This window comes from Ictalurus punctatus, chromosome 9 (assembly GCF_001660625.3).
Source record: "Ictalurus punctatus breed USDA103 chromosome 9, Coco_2.0, whole genome shotgun sequence".
Taxonomy (NCBI): Eukaryota; Metazoa; Chordata; class Actinopteri; order Siluriformes; family Ictaluridae; genus Ictalurus; species Ictalurus punctatus.
Window position 1 is genome coordinate 7,211,427 of NC_030424.2, and position 19,205 is coordinate 7,230,631.

The window sequence follows — 19,205 nt, forward strand, 5'->3', positions numbered from 1 at the left end:
ACGGTATACAGCGAACGAGAAGGCGCTAGGAGCAAAGGAAAGTGGTTTTTCTAACAAACTCATATAATCAGTTGCCCGACCTACTCCAATTTGATTTTTTTCACAAAGTTAGACATAGTATAGTACTATGAAATGTTTCTGACCCAAAATATTACGAAATATGATTGTTTACATTAAAATGCAAAAGTTGATGAAAAAGTATGATAAGGTGAAAAAAGTGACATTTTATGTCTAGAAAGTCAGTTTGAATCAAAAGTACCATAACAAAACTAGTTCGCATTCATCCTGTGTCCGCTTACACACTTGTGCTCTTTATCCGCTCAAAACGCTATAGAGCGAACGAGAAGGCGCTAGGAGCAAAGGAAAGTGGTTTTTCTAACAAACTCATATAATCAGTTGCCCGACATACTCCAATTTCATTTTTTTCACATAGTTAGACATAGTATAGTACTATGAAATGTTTCTGACAAAAAAATATTACGAAATATGATTGTTTACATTAAAATGCAAAAGTTGATGAAAAAGTATGATAAGGTGAAAAAAGTGACATTTCATGTCTAGAAAGTCAGTTTGAATCAAAAGTACAATAACAAATCGAGTTCCCATTCATCCTGTGTCTGCATGCACACTTGTGCTCTTTATCCGCTCAAAACGCTATAGAGCGAACGAGAAGGCGCTAGGAGCAAAGGAAAGTGGTTTTTCTAACAAACTAATATAATCAGTTGCCCGACATACTCCAATTTCATTTTTTTCACATAGTTAGACATAGTATAGTACTATGAAATGTTTCTGACCCAAAATATTACGAAATATGATTGTTTACATTAAAATGCAAAAGTTGATGAAAAAGTATGATAAGGTGAAAAAAGTGACATTTTATGTCTAGAAAGTCAGTTTGAATCAAAAGTACCATAACAAAAGTAGTTCGCATTCATCCTGTGTCCCCTTACACACTTGTGCTCTTTATCCGCTCAAAACGCTATAGAGCGAACGAGAAGGCGCTAGGAGCAAAGGAAAGTGGTTTTTCTAACAAACTAATATAATCAGTTGCCCGACCTACTCCAATTTGATTTTTTTCACATAGTTAGACATAGTATAGTACTATGAAATGTTTCTGAATCAAAATATTACGAAATATGATTGTTTACATTAAAATGCAAAAGTTGATGAAAAAGTATGATATGGTGAAAAAAGTGACATTTTATGTCTAGAAAGTCAGTTTGAATCAAAAGTACAATAACAAATCGAGTTCCCATTCATCCTGTGTCTGCATGCACACTTGTGCTCTTTATCCGCTCAAAACGCTATAGAGCGAACGAGAAGGCGCTAGGAGCAAAGGAAAGTGGTTTTTCTAACAAACTCATATAATCAGTTGCCCGACCTACTCCAATTTGATTTTTTTCACATAGTTAGACATAGTATAGTACTATGAAATGTTTCTGACCCAAAATATTACGAAATATGATTGTTTACATTAAAATGCAAAAGTTGATGAAAAAGTATGATAAGGTGAAAAAAGTGACATTTTATGTCTAGAAAGTCAGTTTGAATCAAAAGTACCATAACAAAAGTAGTTCGCATTCATCCTGTGTCCCCTTACACACTTGTGCTCTTTATCCGCTCAAAACGCTATACAGCGAACGAGAAGGCGCTAGGAGCAAAGGAAAGTGGTTTTTCTAACAAACTAATATAATCAGTTGCCCGACCTACTCCAATTTGATTTTTTTCACATAGTTAGACATAGTATAGTACTATGAAATGTTTCTGACCCAAAATATTACGAAATATGATTGTTTACATTAAAATGCAAAAGTTGATGAAAAAGTATGATAAGGTGAAAAAAGTGACATTTTATGTCTAGAAAGTCAGTTTGAATCAAAAGTACCATAACAAAAGTAGTTCGCATTCATCCTGTGTCTCCTTACACACTTGTGCTCTTTATCCGCTCAAAACGCTATAGAGCGAACGAGAAGGCGCTAGGAGCAAAGGAAAGTGGTTTTTCTAACAAACTAATATAATCAGTTGCCCGACCTACTCCAATTTGATTTTTTTCACATAGTTAGACATAGTATAGTACTATGAAATGTTTCTGAATCAAAATATTACGAAATATGATTGTTTACATTAAAATGCAAAAGTTGATGAAAAAGTATGATATGGTGAAAAAAGTGACATTTTATGTCTAGAAAGTCAGTTTTCATCAAAAGTACAATAACAAATCGAGTTCCCATTCATCCTGTGTCTGCATGCACACTTGTGCTCTTTATCCGCTCAAAACGCTATAGAGCGAACGAGAAGGCGCTAGGAGCAAAGGAAAGTGGTTTTTCTAACAAACTAATATAATCAGTTGCCCGACCTACTCCAATTTGATTTTTTTCACATAGTTAGACATAGTATAGTACTATGAAATGTTTCTGAATCAAAATATTACGAAATATGATTGTTTACATTAAAATGCAAAAGTTGATGAAAAAGTATGATATGGTGAAAAAAGTGACATTTTATGTCTAGAAAGTCAGTTTGAATCAAAAGTACAATAACAAATCGAGTTCCCATTCATCCTGTGTCTGCATGCACACTTGTGCTCTTTATCCGCTCAAAACGCTATAGAGCGAACGAGAAGGCGCTAGGAGCAAAGGAAAGTGGTTTTTCTAACAAACTCATATAATCAGTTGCTCGACCTACTCCAATTTGATTTTTTTCACATAGTTAGACATAGTATAGTACTATGAAATGTTTCTGACCCAAAATATTACGAAATATGATTGTTTACATTAAAATGCAAAAGTTGATGAAAAAGTATGATAAGGTGAAAAAAGTGACATTTTATGTCTAGAAAGTCAGTTTGAATCAAAAGTACCATAACAAAACTAGTTCGCATTCATCCTGTGTCCCCTTACACACTTGTGCTCTTTATCCGCTCAAAACGCTATACAGCGAACGAGAAGGCGCTAGGAGCAAAGGAAAGTGGTTTTTCTAACAAACTAATATAATCAGTTGCCCGACCTACTCCAATTTGATTTTTTTCACATAGTTAGACATAGTATAGTACTATGAAATGTTTCTGACCCAAAATATTACGAAATATGATTGTTTACATTAAAATGCAAAAGTTGATGAAAAAGTATGATAAGGTGAAAAAAGTGACATTTTATGTCTAGAAAGTCAGTTTGAATCAAAAGTACCATAACAAAAGTAGTTCGCATTCATCCTGTGTCCCCTTACACACTTGTGCTCTTTATCCGCTCAAAACGCTATAGAGCGAACGAGAAGGCGCTAGGAGCAAAGGAAAGTGGTTTTTCTAACAAACTCATATAATCAGTTGCCCGACCTACTCCAATTTGATTTTTTTCACATAGTTAGACATAGTATAGTACTATGAAATGTTTCTGAATCAAAATATTACGAAATATGATTGTTTACATTAAAATGCAAAAGTTGATGAAAAAGTATGATAAGGTGAAAAAAGTGACATTTTATGTCTAGAAAGTCAGTTTGAATCAAAAGTACAATAACAAATCGAGTTCCCATTCATCCTGTGTCTGCATGCACACTTGTGCTCTTTATCCGCTCAAAACGCTATAGAGCGAACGAGAAGGCGCTAGGAGCAAAGGAAAGTGGTTTTTCTAACAAACTCATATAATCAGTTGCCCGACATACTCCAATTTCATTTTTTTCACATAGTTAGACATAGTATAGTACTATGAAATGTTTCTGACCCAAAATATTACGAAATATGATTGTTTACATTAAAATGCAAAAGTTGATGAAAAAGTATGATAAGGTGAAAAAAGTGACATTTTATGTCTAGAAAGTCAGTTTGAATCAAAAGTACCATAACAAAAGTAGTTCGCATTCATCCTGTGTCCCCTTACACACTTGTGCTCTTTATCCGCTCAAAACGCTATACAGCGAACGAGAAGGCGCTAGGAGCAAAGGAAAGTGGTTTTTCTAACAAACTAATATAATCAGTTGCCCGACCTACTCCAATTTGATTTTTTTCACATAGTTAGACATAGTATAGTACTATGAAATGTTTCTGACCCAAAATATTACGAAATATGATTGTTTACATTAAAATGCAAAAGTTGATGAAAAAGTATGATAAGGTGAAAAAAGTGACATTTTATGTCTAGAAAGTCAGTTTGAATCAAAAGTACCATAACAAAAGTAGTTCGCATTCATCCTGTGTCCCCTTACACACTTGTGCTCTTTATCCGCTCAAAACGCTATAGAGCGAACGAGAAGGCGCTAGGAGCAAAGGAAAGTGGTTTTTCTAACAAACTAATATAATCAGTTGCCCGACCTACTCCAATTTGATTTTTTTCACATAGTTAGACATAGTATAGTACTATGAAATGTTTCTGAATCAAAATATTACGAAATATGATTGTTTACATTAAAATGCAAAAGTTGATGAAAAAGTATGATATGGTGAAAAAAGTGACATTTTATGTCTAGAAAGTCAGTTTGAATCAAAAGTACCATAACAAATCGAGTTCGCATTCATCCTGTGTCCCCTTACACACTTGTGCTCTTTATCCGCTCAAAACGCTATAGAGCGAACGAGAAGGCGCTAGGAGCAAAGGAAAGTGGTTTTTCTAACAAACTAATATAATCAGTTGCCCGACCTACTCCAATTTGATTTTTTTCACATAGTTAGACATAGTATAGTACTATGAAATGTTTCTGACCCAAAATATTACGAAATATGATTGTTTACATTAAAATGCAAAAGTTGATGAAAAAGTATGATAAGGTGAAAAAAGTGACATTTTATGTCTAGAAAGTCAGTTTGAATCAAAAGTACCATAACAAAAGTAGTTCGCATTCATCCTGTGTCCCCTTACACACTTGTGCTCTTTATCCGCTCAAAACGCTATAGAGCGAACGAGAAGGCGCTAGGAGCAAAGGAAAGTGGTTTTTCTAACAAACTAATATAATCAGTTGCCCGACCTACTCCAATTTGATTTTTTTCACATAGTTAGACATAGTATAGTACTATGAAATGTTTCTGACCCAAAATATTACGAAATATGATTGTTTACATTAAAATGCAAAAGTTGATGAAAAAGTATGATAAGGTGAAAAAAGTGACATTTTATGTCTAGAAAGTCAGTTTGAATCAAAAGTACAATAACAAATCGAGTTCCCATTCATCCTGTGTCTGCATGCACACTTGTGCTCTTTATCCGCTCAAAACGCTATAGAGCGAACGAGAAGGCGCTAGGAGCAAAGGAAAGTGGTTTTTCTAACAAACTAATATAATCAGTTGCCCGACCTACTCCAATTTGATTTTTTTCACATAGTTAGACATAGTATAGTACTATGAAATGTTTCTGACCCAAAATATTACGAAATATGATTGTTTACATTAAAATGCAAAAGTTGATGAAAAAGTATGATAAGGTGAAAAAAGTGACATTTTATGTCTAGAAAGTCAGTTTGAATCAAAAGTACCATAACAAAAGTAGTTCGCATTCATCCTGTGTCCCCTTACACACTTGTGCTCTTTATCCGCTCAAAACGCTATAGAGCGAACGAGAAGGCGCTAGGAGCAAAGGAAAGTGGTTTTTCTAACAAACTCATATAATCAGTTGCCCGACATACTCCAATTTGATTTTTTTCACATAGTTAGACATAGTATAGTACTATGAAATGTTTCTGACCCAAAATATTACGAAATATGATTGTTTACATTAAAATGCAAAAGTTGATGAAAAAGTATGATAAGGTGAAAAAAGTGACATTTTATGTCTAGAAAGTCAGTTTGAATCAAAAGTACCATAACAAAACTAGTTCGCATTCATCCTGTGTCCCCTTACACACTTGTGCTCTTTATCCGCTCAAAACGCTATAGAGCGAACGAGAAGGCGCTAGGAGCAAAGGAAAGTGGTTTTTCTAACAAACTCATATAATCAGTTGCCCGACCTACTCCAATTTGATTTTTTTCACATAGTTAGACATAGTATAGTACTATGAAATGTTTCTGACCCAAAATATTACGAAATATGATTGTTTACATTAAAATGCAAAAGTTGATGAAAAAGTATGATAAGGTGAAAAAAGTGACATTTTATGTCTAGAAAGTCAGTTTGAATCAAAAGTACCATAACAAAAGTAGTTCGCATTCATCCTGTGTCCCCTTACACACTTGTGCTCTTTATCCGCTCAAAACGCTATAGAGCGAACGAGAAGGCGCTAGGAGCAAAGGAAAGTGGTTTTTCTAACAAACTAATATAATCAGTTGCCCGACCTACTCCAATTTGATTTTTTTCACATAGTTAGACATAGTATAGTACTATGAAATGTTTCTGAATCAAAATATTACGAAATATGATTGTTTACATTAAAATGCAAAAGTTGATGAAAAAGTATGATATGGTGAAAAAAGTGACATTTTATGTCTAGAAAGTCAGTTTGAATCAAAAGTACAATAACAAATCGAGTTCCCATTCATCCTGTGTCTGCATGCACACTTGTGCTCTTTATCCGCTCAAAACGCTATAGAGCGAACGAGAAGGCGCTAGGAGCAAAGGAAAGTGGTTTTTCTAACAAACTCATATAATCAGTTGCCCGACATACTCCAATTTCATTTTTTTCACATAGTTAGACATAGTATAGTACTATGAAATGTTTCTGACCCAAAATATTACGAAATATGATTGTTTACATTAAAATGCAAAAGTTGATGAAAAAGTATGATAAGGTGAAAAAAGTGACATTTTATGTCTAGAAAGTCAGTTTGAATCAAAAGTACCATAACAAAACTAGTTCGCATTCATCCTGTGTCCCCTTACACACTTGTGCTCTTTATCCGCTCAAAACGCTATAGAGCGAACGAGAAGGCGCTAGGAGCAAAGGAAAGTGGTTTTTCTAACAAACTAATATAATCAGTTGCCCGACCTACTCCAATTTGATTTTTTTCACATAGTTAGACATAGTATAGTACTATGAAATGTTTCTGACCCAAAATATTACGAAATATGATTGTTTACATTAAAATGCAAAAGTTGATGAAAAAGTATGATAAGGTGAAAAAAGTGACATTTTATGTCTAGAAAGTCAGTTTGAATCAAAAGTACCATAACAAAAGTAGTTCGCATTCATCCTGTGTCCCCTTACACACTTGTGCTCTTTATCCGCTCAAAACGCTATAGAGCGAACGAGAAGGCGCTAGGAGCAAAGGAAAGTGGTTTTTCTAACAAACTAATATAATCAGTTGCCCGACCTACTCCAATTTGATTTTTTTCACATAGTTAGACATAGTATAGTACTATGAAATGTTTCTGACCCAAAATATTACGAAATATGATTGTTTACATTAAAATGCAAAAGTTGATGAAAAAGTATGATAAGGTGAAAAAAGTGACATTTTATGTCTAGAAAGTCAGTTTGAATCAAAAGTACCATAACAAAACTAGTTCGCATTCATCCTGTGTCCCCTTACACACTTGTGCTCTTTATCCGCTCAAAACGCTATAGAGCGAACGAGAAGGCGCTAGGAGCAAAGGAAAGTGGTTTTTCTAACAAACTCATATAATCAGTTGCCCGACCTACTCCAATTTGATTTTTTTCACATAGTTAGACATAGTATAGTACTATGAAATGTTTCTGACCCAAAATATTACGAAATATGATTGTTTACATTAAAATGCAAAAGTTGATGAAAAAGTATGATAAGGTGAAAAAAGTGACATTTTATGTCTAGAAAGTCAGTTTGAATCAAAAGTACAATAACAAATCGAGTTCCCATTCATCCTGTGTCTGCATGCACACTTGTGCTCTTTATCCGCTCAAAACGCTATAGAGCGAACGAGAAGGCGCTAGGAGCAAAGGAAAGTGGTTTTTCTAACAAACTAATATAATCAGTTGCCCGACCTACTCCAATTTGATTTTTTTCACATAGTTAGACATAGTATAGTACTATGAAATGTTTCTGACCCAAAATATTACGAAATATGATTGTTTACATTAAAATGCAAAAGTTGATGAAAAAGTATGATAAGGTGAAAAAAGTGACATTTTATGTCTAGAAAGTCAGTTTGAATCAAAAGTACCATAACAAAAGTAGTTCGCATTCATCCTGTGTCCCCTTACACACTTGTGCTCTTTATCCGCTCAAAACGCTATAGAGCGAACGAGAAGGCGCTAGGAGCAAAGGAAAGTGGTTTTTCTAACAAACTAATATAATCAGTTGCCCGACCTACTCCAATTTGATTTTTTTCACATAGTTAGACATAGTATAGTACTATGAAATGTTTCTGAATCAAAATATTACGAAATATGATTGTTTACATTAAAATGCAAAAGTTGATGAAAAAGTATGATATGGTGAAAAAAGTGACATTTTATGTCTAGAAAGTCAGTTTGAATCAAAAGTACAATAACAAATCGAGTTCCCATTCATCCTGTGTCTGCATGCACACTTGTGCTCTTTATCCGCTCAAAACGCTATAGAGCGAACGAGAAGGCGCTAGGAGCAAAGGAAAGTGGTTTTTCTAACAAACTCATATAATCAGTTGCCCGACCTACTCCAATTTGATTTTTTTCACATAGTTAGACATAGTATAGTACTATGAAATGTTTCTGACCCAAAATATTACGAAATATGATTGTTTACATTAAAATGCAAAAGTTGATGAAAAAGTATGATAAGGTGAAAAAAGTGACATTTTATGTCTAGAAAGTCAGTTTGAATCAAAAGTACCATAACAAAACTAGTTCGCATTCATCCTGTGTCCCCTTACACACTTGTGCTCTTTATCCGCTCAAAACGCTATACAGCGAACGAGAAGGCGCTAGGAGCAAAGGAAAGTGGTTTTTCTAACAAACTAATATAATCAGTTGCCCGACCTACTCCAATTTGATTTTTTTCACATAGTTAGACATAGTATAGTACTATGAAATGTTTCTGACCCAAAATATTACGAAATATGATTGTTTACATTAAAATGCAAAAGTTGATGAAAAAGTATGATAAGGTGAAAAAAGTGACATTTTATGTCTAGAAAGTCAGTTTGAATCAAAAGTACCATAACAAAAGTAGTTCGCATTCATCCTGTGTCCCCTTACACACTTGTGCTCTTTATCCGCTCAAAACGCTATAGAGCGAACGAGAAGGCGCTAGGAGCAAAGGAAAGTGGTTTTTCTAACAAACTCATATAATCAGTTGCCCGACCTACTCCAATTTGATTTTTTTCACATAGTTAGACATAGTATAGTACTATGAAATGTTTCTGAATCAAAATATTACGAAATATGATTGTTTACATTAAAATGCAAAAGTTGATGAAAAAGTATGATATGGTGAAAAAAGTGACATTTTATGTCTAGAAAGTCAGTTTGAATCAAAAGTACAATAACAAATCGAGTTCCCATTCATCCTGTGTCTGCATGCACACTTGTGCTCTTTATCCGCTCAAAACGCTATAGAGCGAACGAGAAGGCGCTAGGAGCAAAGGAAAGTGGTTTTTCTAACAAACTCATATAATCAGTTGCCCGACATACTCCAATTTCATTTTTTTCACATAGTTAGACATAGTATAGTACTATGAAATGTTTCTGACCCAAAATATTACGAAATATGATTGTTTACATTAAAATGCAAAAGTTGATGAAAAAGTATGATAAGGTGAAAAAAGTGACATTTTATGTCTAGAAAGTCAGTTTGAATCAAAAGTACCATAACAAAACTAGTTCGCATTCATCCTGTGTCCCCTTACACACTTGTGCTCTTTATCCGCTCAAAACGCTATAGAGCGAACGAGAAGGCGCTAGGAGCAAAGGAAAGTGGTTTTTCTAACAAACTAATATAATCAGTTGCCCGACCTACTCCAATTTGATTTTTTTCACATAGTTAGACATAGTATAGTACTATGAAATGTTTCTGACCCAAAATATTACGAAATATGATTGTTTACATTAAAATGCAAAAGTTGATGAAAAAGTATGATAAGGTGAAAAAAGTGACATTTTATGTCTAGAAAGTCAGTTTGAATCAAAAGTACCATAACAAAAGTAGTTCGCATTCATCCTGTGTCCCCTTACACACTTGTGCTCTTTATCCGCTCAAAACGCTATAGAGCGAACGAGAAGGCGCTAGGAGCAAAGGAAAGTGGTTTTTCTAACAAACTCATATAATCAGTTGCCCGACCTACTCCAATTTGATTTTTTTCACATAGTTAGACATAGTATAGTACTATGAAATGTTTCTGACCCAAAATATTACGAAATATGATTGTTTACATTAAAATGCAAAAGTTGATGAAAAAGTATGATAAGGTGAAAAAAGTGACATTTTATGTCTAGAAAGTCAGTTTGAATCAAAAGTACCATAACAAATCGAGTTCGCATTCATCCTGTGTCCCCTTACACACTTGTGCTCTTTATCCGCTCAAAACGCTATAGAGCGAACGAGAAGGCGCTAGGAGCAAAGGAAAGTGGTTTTTCTAACAAACTCATATAATCAGTTGCCCGACATACTCCAATTTGATTTTTTTCACATAGTTAGACATAGTATAGTACTATGAAATGTTTCTGAATCAAAATATTACGAAATATGATTGTTTACATTAAAATGCAAAAGTTGATGAAAAAGTATGATATGGTGAAAAAAGTGACATTTTATGTCTAGAAAGTCAGTTTGAATCAAAAGTACAATAACAAATCGAGTTCCCATTCATCCTGTGTCTGCATGCACACTTGTGCTCTTTATCCGCTCAAAACGCTATAGAGCGAACGAGAAGGCGCTAGGAGCAAAGGAAAGTGGTTTTTCTAACAAACTCATATAATCAGTTGCCCGACCTACTCCAATTTGATTTTTTTCACATAGTTAGACATAGTATAGTACTATGAAATGTTTCTGACCCAAAATATTACGAAATATGATTGTTTACATTAAAATGCAAAAGTTGATGAAAAAGTATGATAAGGTGAAAAAAGTGACATTTTATGTCTAGAAAGTCAGTTTGAATCAAAAGTACCATAACAAAACTAGTTCGCATTCATCCTGTGTCCCCTTACACACTTGTGCTCTTTATCCGCTCAAAACGCTATACAGCGAACGAGAAGGCGCTAGGAGCAAAGGAAAGTGGTTTTTCTAACAAACTAATATAATCAGTTGCCCGACCTACTCCAATTTGATTTTTTTCACATAGTTAGACATAGTATAGTACTATGAAATGTTTCTGACCCAAAATATTACGAAATATGATTGTTTACATTAAAATGCAAAAGTTGATGAAAAAGTATGATAAGGTGAAAAAAGTGACATTTTATGTCTAGAAAGTCAGTTTGAATCAAAAGTACAATAACAAATCGAGTTCCCATTCATCCTGTGTCTGCATGCACACTTGTGCTCTTTATCCGCTCAAAACGCTATAGAGCGAACGAGAAGGCGCTAGGAGCAAAGGAAAGTGGTTTTTCTAACAAACTCATATAATCAGTTGCCCGACCTACTCCAATTTGATTTTTTTCACATAGTTAGACATAGTATAGTACTATGAAATGTTTCTGACCCAAAATATTACGAAATATGATTGTTTACATTAAAATGCAAAAGTTGATGAAAAAGTATGATAAGGTGAAAAAAGTGACATTTTATGTCTAGAAAGTCAGTTTGAATCAAAAGTACAATAACAAATCGAGTTCCCATTCATCCTGTGTCTGCATGCACACTTGTGCTCTTTATCCGCTCAAAACGCTATAGAGCGAACGAGAAGGCGCTAGGAGCAAAGGAAAGTGGTTTTTCTAACAAACTCATATAATCAGTTGCCCGACCTACTCCAATTTGATTTTTTTCACATAGTTAGACATAGTATAGTACTATGAAATGTTTCTGACCCAAAATATTACGAAATATGATTGTTTACATTAAAATGCAAAAGTTGATGAAAAAGTATGATAAGGTGAAAAAAGTGACATTTTATGTCTAGAAAGTCAGTTTGAATCAAAAGTACCATAACAAAACTAGTTCGCATTCATCCTGTGTCCCCTTACACACTTGTGCTCTTTATCCGCTCAAAACGCTATAGAGCGAACGAGAAGGCGCTAGGAGCAAAGGAAAGTGGTTTTTCTAACAAACTCATATAATCAGTTGCCCGACCTACTCCAATTTGATTTTTTTCACATAGTTAGACATAGTATAGTACTATGAAATGTTTCTGACCCAAAATATTACGAAATATGATTGTTTACATTAAAATGCAAAAGTTGATGAAAAAGTATGATAAGGTGAAAAAAGTGACATTTTATGTCTAGAAAGTCAGTTTGAATCAAAAGTACCATAACAAAAGTAGTTCGCATTCATCCTGTGTCCCCTTACACACTTGTGCTCTTTATCCGCTCAAAACGCTATAGAGCGAACGAGAAGGCGCTAGGAGCAAAGGAAAGTGGTTTTTCTAACAAACTCATATAATCAGTTGCCCGACCTACTCCAATTTGATTTTTTTCACATAGTTAGACATAGTATAGTACTATGAAATGTTTCTGAATCAAAATATTACGAAATATGATTGTTTACATTAAAATGCAAAAGTTGATGAAAAAGTATGATATGGTGAAAAAAGTGACATTTTATGTCTAGAAAGTCAGTTTGAATCAAAAGTACAATAACAAATCGAGTTCCCATTCATCCTGTGTCTGCATGCACACTTGTGCTCTTTATCCGCTCAAAACGCTATAGAGCGAACGAGAAGGCGCTAGGAGCAAAGGAAAGTGGTTTTTCTAACAAACTCATATAATCAGTTGCCCGACCTACTCCAATTTGATTTTTTTCACATAGTTAGACATAGTATAGTACTATGAAATGTTTCTGACCCAAAATATTACGAAATATGATTGTTTACATTAAAATGCAAAAGTTGATGAAAAAGTATGATAAGGTGAAAAAAGTGACATTTTATGTCTAGAAAGTCAGTTTGAATCAAAAGTACCATAACAAAACTAGTTCGCATTCATCCTGTGTCCCCTTACACACTTGTGCTCTTTATCCGCTCAAAACGCTATAGAGCGAACGAGAAGGCGCTAGGAGCAAAGGAAAGTGGTTTTTCTAACAAACTAATATAATCAGTTGCCCGACATACTCCAATTTCATTTTTTTCACATAGTTAGACATAGTATAGTACTATGAAATGTTTCTGACCCAAAATATTACGAAATATGATTGTTTACATTAAAATGCAAAAGTTGATGAAAAAGTATGATAAGGTGAAAAAAGTGACATTTTATGTCTAGAAAGTCAGTTTGAATCAAAAGTACCATAACAAAAGAGTTCGCATTCATCCTGTGTCCCCTTACACACTTGTGCTCTTTATCCGCTCAAAACGCTATAGAGCGAACGAGAAGGCGCTAGGAGCAAAGGAAAGTGGTTTTTCTAACAAACTCATATAATCAGTTGCCCGACCTACTCCAATTTGATTTTTTTCACATAGTTAGACATAGTATAGTACTATGAAATGTTTCTGACCCAAAATATTACGAAATATGATTGTTTACATTAAAATGCAAAAGTTGATGAAAAAGTATGATAAGGTGAAAAAAGTGACATTTTATGTCTAGAAAGTCAGTTTGAATCAAAAGTACCATAACAAAACTAGTTCGCATTCATCCTGTGTCCCCTTACACACTTGTGCTCTTTATCCGCTCAAAACGCTATAGAGCGAACGAGAAGGCGCTAGGAGCAAAGGAAAGTGGTTTTTCTAACAAACTCATATAATCAGTTGCCCGACCTACTCCAATTTGATTTTTTTCACATAGTTAGACATAGTATAGTACTATGAAATGTTTCTGACCCAAAAATATTACGAAATATGATTGTTTACATTAAAATGCAAAAGTTGATGAAAAAGTATGATAAGGTGAAAAAAGTGACATTTTATGTCTAGAAAGTCAGTTTGAATCAAAAGTACCATAACAAAAGTAGTTCGCATTCATCCTGTGTCCCCTTACACACTTGTGCTCTTTATCCGCTCAAAACGCTATAGAGCGAACGAGAAGGCGCTAGGAGCAAAGGAAAGTGGTTTTTCTAACAAACTCATATAATCAGTTGCCCGACCTACTCCAATTTGATTTTTTTCACATAGTTAGACATAGTATAGTACTATGAAATGTTTCTGACCCAAAATATTACGAAATATGATTGTTTACATTAAAATGCAAAAGTTGATGAAAAAGTATGATAAGGTGAAAAAAGTGACATTTTATGTCTAGAAAGTCAGTTTGAATCAAAAGTACAATAACAAATCGAGTTCCCATTCATCCTGTGTCTGCATGCACACTTGTGCTCTTTATCCGCTCAAAACGCTATAGAGCGAACGAGAAGGCGCTAGGAGCAAAGGAAAGTGGTTTTTCTAACAAACTAATATAATCAGTTGCCCGACCTACTCCAATTTGATTTTTTTCACATAGTTAGACATAGTATAGTACTATGAAATGTTTCTGAATCAAAATATTACGAAATATGATTGTTTACATTAAAATGCAAAAGTTGATGAAAAAGTATGATATGGTGAAAAAAGTGACATTTTATGTCTAGAAAGTCAGTTTGAATCAAAAGTACAATAACAAATCGAGTTCCCATTCATCCTGTGTCTGCATGCACACTTGTGCTCTTTATCCGCTCAAAACGCTATAGAGCGAACGAGAAGGCGCTAGGAGCAAAGGAAAGTGGTTTTTCTAACAAACTCATATAATCAGTTGCCCGACCTACTCCAATTTGATTTTTTTCACATAGTTAGACATAGTATAGTACTATGAAATGTTTCTGACCCAAAATATTACGAAATATGATTGTTTACATTAAAATGCAAAAGTTGATGAAAAAGTATGATAAGGTGAAAAAAGTGACATTTTATGTCTAGAAAGTCAGTTTGAATCAAAAGTACCATAACAAAAGTAGTTCGCATTCATCCTGTGTCCCCTTACACACTTGTGCTCTTTATCCGCTCAAAACGCTATAGAGCGAACGAGAAGGCGCTAGGAGCAAAGGAAAGTGGTTTTTCTAACAAACTCATATAATCAGTTGCCCGACCTACTCCAATTTGATTTTTTTCACATAGTTAGACATAGTATAGTACTATGAAATGTTTCTGACCCAAAATATTACGAAATATGATTGTTTACATTAAAATGCAAAAGTTGATGAAAAAGTATGATAAGGTGAAAAAAGTGACATTTTATGTCTAGAAAGTCAGTTTGAATCAAAAGTACCATAACAAAACTAGTTCGCATTCATCCTGTGTCCCCTTACACACTTGTGCTCTTTATCCGCTCAAAACGCTATAGAGCGAACGAGAAGGCGCTAGGAGCAAAGGAAAGTGGTTTTTCTAACAAACTCATATAATCAGTTGCCCGACCTACTCCAATTTGATTTTTTTCACATAGTTAGACATAGTATAGTACTATGAAATGTTTCTGAATCAAAATATTACGAAATATGATTGTTTACATTAAAATGCAAAAGTTGATGAAAAAGTATGATAAGGTGAAAAAAGTGACATTTTATGTCTAGAAAGTCAGTTTGAATCAAAAGTACAATAACAAATCGAGTTCCCATTCATCCTGTGTCTGCATGCACACTTGTGCTCTTTATCCGCTCAAAACGCTATAGAGCGAACGAGAAGGCGCTAGGAGCAAAGGAAAGTGGTTTTTCTAACAAACTCATATAATCAGTTGCCCGACATACTCCAATTTCATTTTTTTCACATAGTTAGACATAGTATAGTACTATGAAATGTTTCTGACCCAAAATATTACGAAATATGATTGTTTACATTAAAATGCAAAAGTTGATGAAAAAGTATGATAAGGTGAAAAAAGTGACATTTTATGTCTAGAAAGTCAGTTTGAATCAAAAGTACCATAACAAAACTAGTTCGCATTCATCCTGTGTCCCCTTACACACTTGTGCTCTTTATCCGCTCAAAACGCTATACAGCGAACGAGAAGGCGCTAGGAGCAAAGGAAAGTGGTTTTTCTAACAAACTAATATAATCAGTTGCCCGACCTACTCCAATTTGATTTTTTTCACATAGTTAGACATAGTATAGTACTATGAAATGTTTCTGACCCAAAATATTACGAAATATGATTGTTTACATTAAAATGCAAAAGTTGATGAAAAAGTATGATAAGGTGAAAAAAGTGACATTTTATGTCTAGAAAGTCAGTTTGAATCAAAAGTACAATAACAAAAGTAGTTCGCATTCATCCTGTGTCTGCATGCACACTTGTGCTCTTTATCCGCTCAAAACGCTATAGAGCGAACGAGAAGGCGCTAGGAGCAAAGGAAAGTGGTTTTTCTAACAAACTCATATAATCAGTTGCCCGACCTACTCCAATTTGATTTTTTTCACATAGTTAGACATAGTATAGTACTATGAAATGTTTCTGACCCAAAATATTACGAAATATGATTGTTTACATTAAAATGCAAAAGTTGATGAAAAAGTATGATAAGGTGAAAAAAGTGACATTTTATGTCTAGAAAGTCAGTTTGAATCAAAAGTACCATAACAAATCGAGTTCGCATTCATCCTGTGTCCCCTTACACACTTGTGCTCTTTATCCGCTCAAAACGCTATAGAGCGAACGAGAAGGCGCTAGGAGCAAAGGAAAGTGGTTTTTCTAACAAACTAATATAATCAGTTGCCCGACCTACTCCAATTTGATTTTTTTCACATAGTTAGACATAGTATAGTACTATGAAATGTTTCTGACCCAAAATATTACGAAATATGATTGTTTACATTAAAATGCAAAAGTTGATGAAAAAGTATGATAAGGTGAAAAAAGTGACATTTTATGTCTAGAAAGTCAGTTTGAATCAAAAGTACAATAACAAATCGAGTTCCCATTCATCCTGTGTCTGCATGCACACTTGTGCTCTTTATCCGCTCAAAACGCTATAGAGCGAACGAGAAGGCGCTAGGAGCAAAGGAAAGTGGTTTTTCTAACAAACTCATATAATCAGTTGCCCGACCTACTCCAATTTGATTTTTTTCACATAGTTAGACATAGTATAGTACTATGAAATGTTTCTGACCCAAAATATTACGAAATATGATTGTTTACATTAAAATGCAAAAGTTGATGAAAAAGTATGATAAGGTGAAAAAAGTGACATTTTATGTCTAGAAAGTCAGTTTGAATCAAAAGTACCATAACAAAACTAGTTCGCATTCATCCTGTGTCCCCTTACACACTTGTGCTCTTTATCCGCTCAAAACGCTATAGAGCGAACGAGAAGGCGCTAGGAGCAAAGGAAAGTGGTTTTTCTAACAAACTCATATAATCAGTTGCCCGACCTACTCCAATTTGATTTTTTTCACATAGTTAGACATAGTATAGTACTATGAAATGTTTCTGACCCAAAATATTACGAAATATGATTGTTTACATTAAAATGCAAAAGTTGATGAAAAAGTATGATAAGGTGAAAAAAGTGACATTTTATGTCTAGAAAGTCAGTTTGAATCAAAAGTACCATAACAAAACTAGTTCGCATTCATCCTGTGTCCCCTTACACACTTGTGCTCTTTATCCGCTCAAAACGCTATAGAGCGAACGAGAAGGCGCTAGGAGCAAAGGAAAGTGGTTTTTCTAACAAACTCATATAATCAGTTGCCCGACCTACTCCAATTTGATTTTTTTCACATAGTTAGACATAGTATAGTACTATGAAATGTTTCTGACCCAAAATATTACGAAATATGATTGTTTACATTAAAATGCAAAAGTTGATGAAAAAGTATGATAAGGTGAAAAAAGTGACATTTTATGTCTAGAAAGTCAGTTTGAATCAAAAGTACCATAACAAAACTAGTTCGCATTCATCCTGTGTCCCCTTACACACTTGTGCTCTTTATCCGCTCAAAACGCTATAGAGCGAACGAGAAGGCGCTAGGAGCAAAGGAAAGTGGTTTTTCTAACAAACTCATATAATCAGTTGCCCGACCTACTCCAATTTGATTTTTTTCACATAGTTAGACATAGTATAGTACTATGAAATGTTTCTGAATCAAAATATTACGAAATATGATTGTTTACATTAAAATGCAAAAGTTGATGAAAAAGTATGATATGGTGAAAAAAGTGACATTTTATGTCTAGAAAGTCAGTTTGAATCAAAAGTACAATAACAAATCGAGTTCCCATTCATCCTGTGTCTGCATGCACACTTGTGCTCTTTATCCGCTCAAAACGCTATAGAGCGAACGAGAAGGCGCTAGGAGCAAAGGAAAGTGGTTTTTCTAACAAACTAATATAATCAGTTGCCCGACCTACTCCAATTTGATTTTTTTCACATAGTTAGACATAGTATAGTACTATGAAATGTTTCTGAATCAAAATATTACGAAATATGATTGTTTACATTAAAATGCAAAAGTTGATGAAAAAGTATGATATGGTGAAAAAAGTGACATTTTATGTCTAGAAAGTCAGTTTGAATCAAAAGTACAATAACAAATCGAGTTCCCATTCATCCTGTGTCTGCATGCACACTTGTGCTCTTTATCCGCTCAAAACGCTATAGAGCGAACGAGAAGGCGCTAGGAGCAAAGGAAAGTGGTTTTTCTAACAAACTCATATAATCAGTTGCCCGACCTACTCCAATTTGATTTTTTTCACATAGTTAGACATAGTATAGTACTATGAAATGTTTCTGACCCAAAATATTACGAAATATGATTGTTTACATTAAAATGCAAAAGTTGATGAAAAAGTATGATAAGGTGAAAAAAGTGACATTTTATGTCTAGAAAGTCAGTTTGAATCAAAAGTACAATAACAAAACTAGTTCCCATTCATCCTGTGTCCCCATACACACTTGTGCTCTTTATCCGCTCAAAACGCTATAGAGCGAACGAGAAGGCGCTAGGAGCAAAGGAAAGTGGTTTTTCTAACAAACTCATATAATCAGTTGCCCGACCTACTCCAATTTGATTTTTTTCACATAGTTAGACATAGTATAGTACTATGAAATGTTTCTGACCCAAAATATTACGAAATATGATTGTTTACATTAAAATGCAAAAGTTGATGAAAAAGTATGATAAGGTGAAAAAAGTGACATTTTATGTCTAGAAAGTCAGTTTGAATCAAAAGTACCATAACAAAAGTAGTTCGCATTCATCCTGTGTCCCCTTACACACTTGTGCTCTTTATCCGCTCAAAACGCTATAGAGCGAACGAGAAGGCGCTAG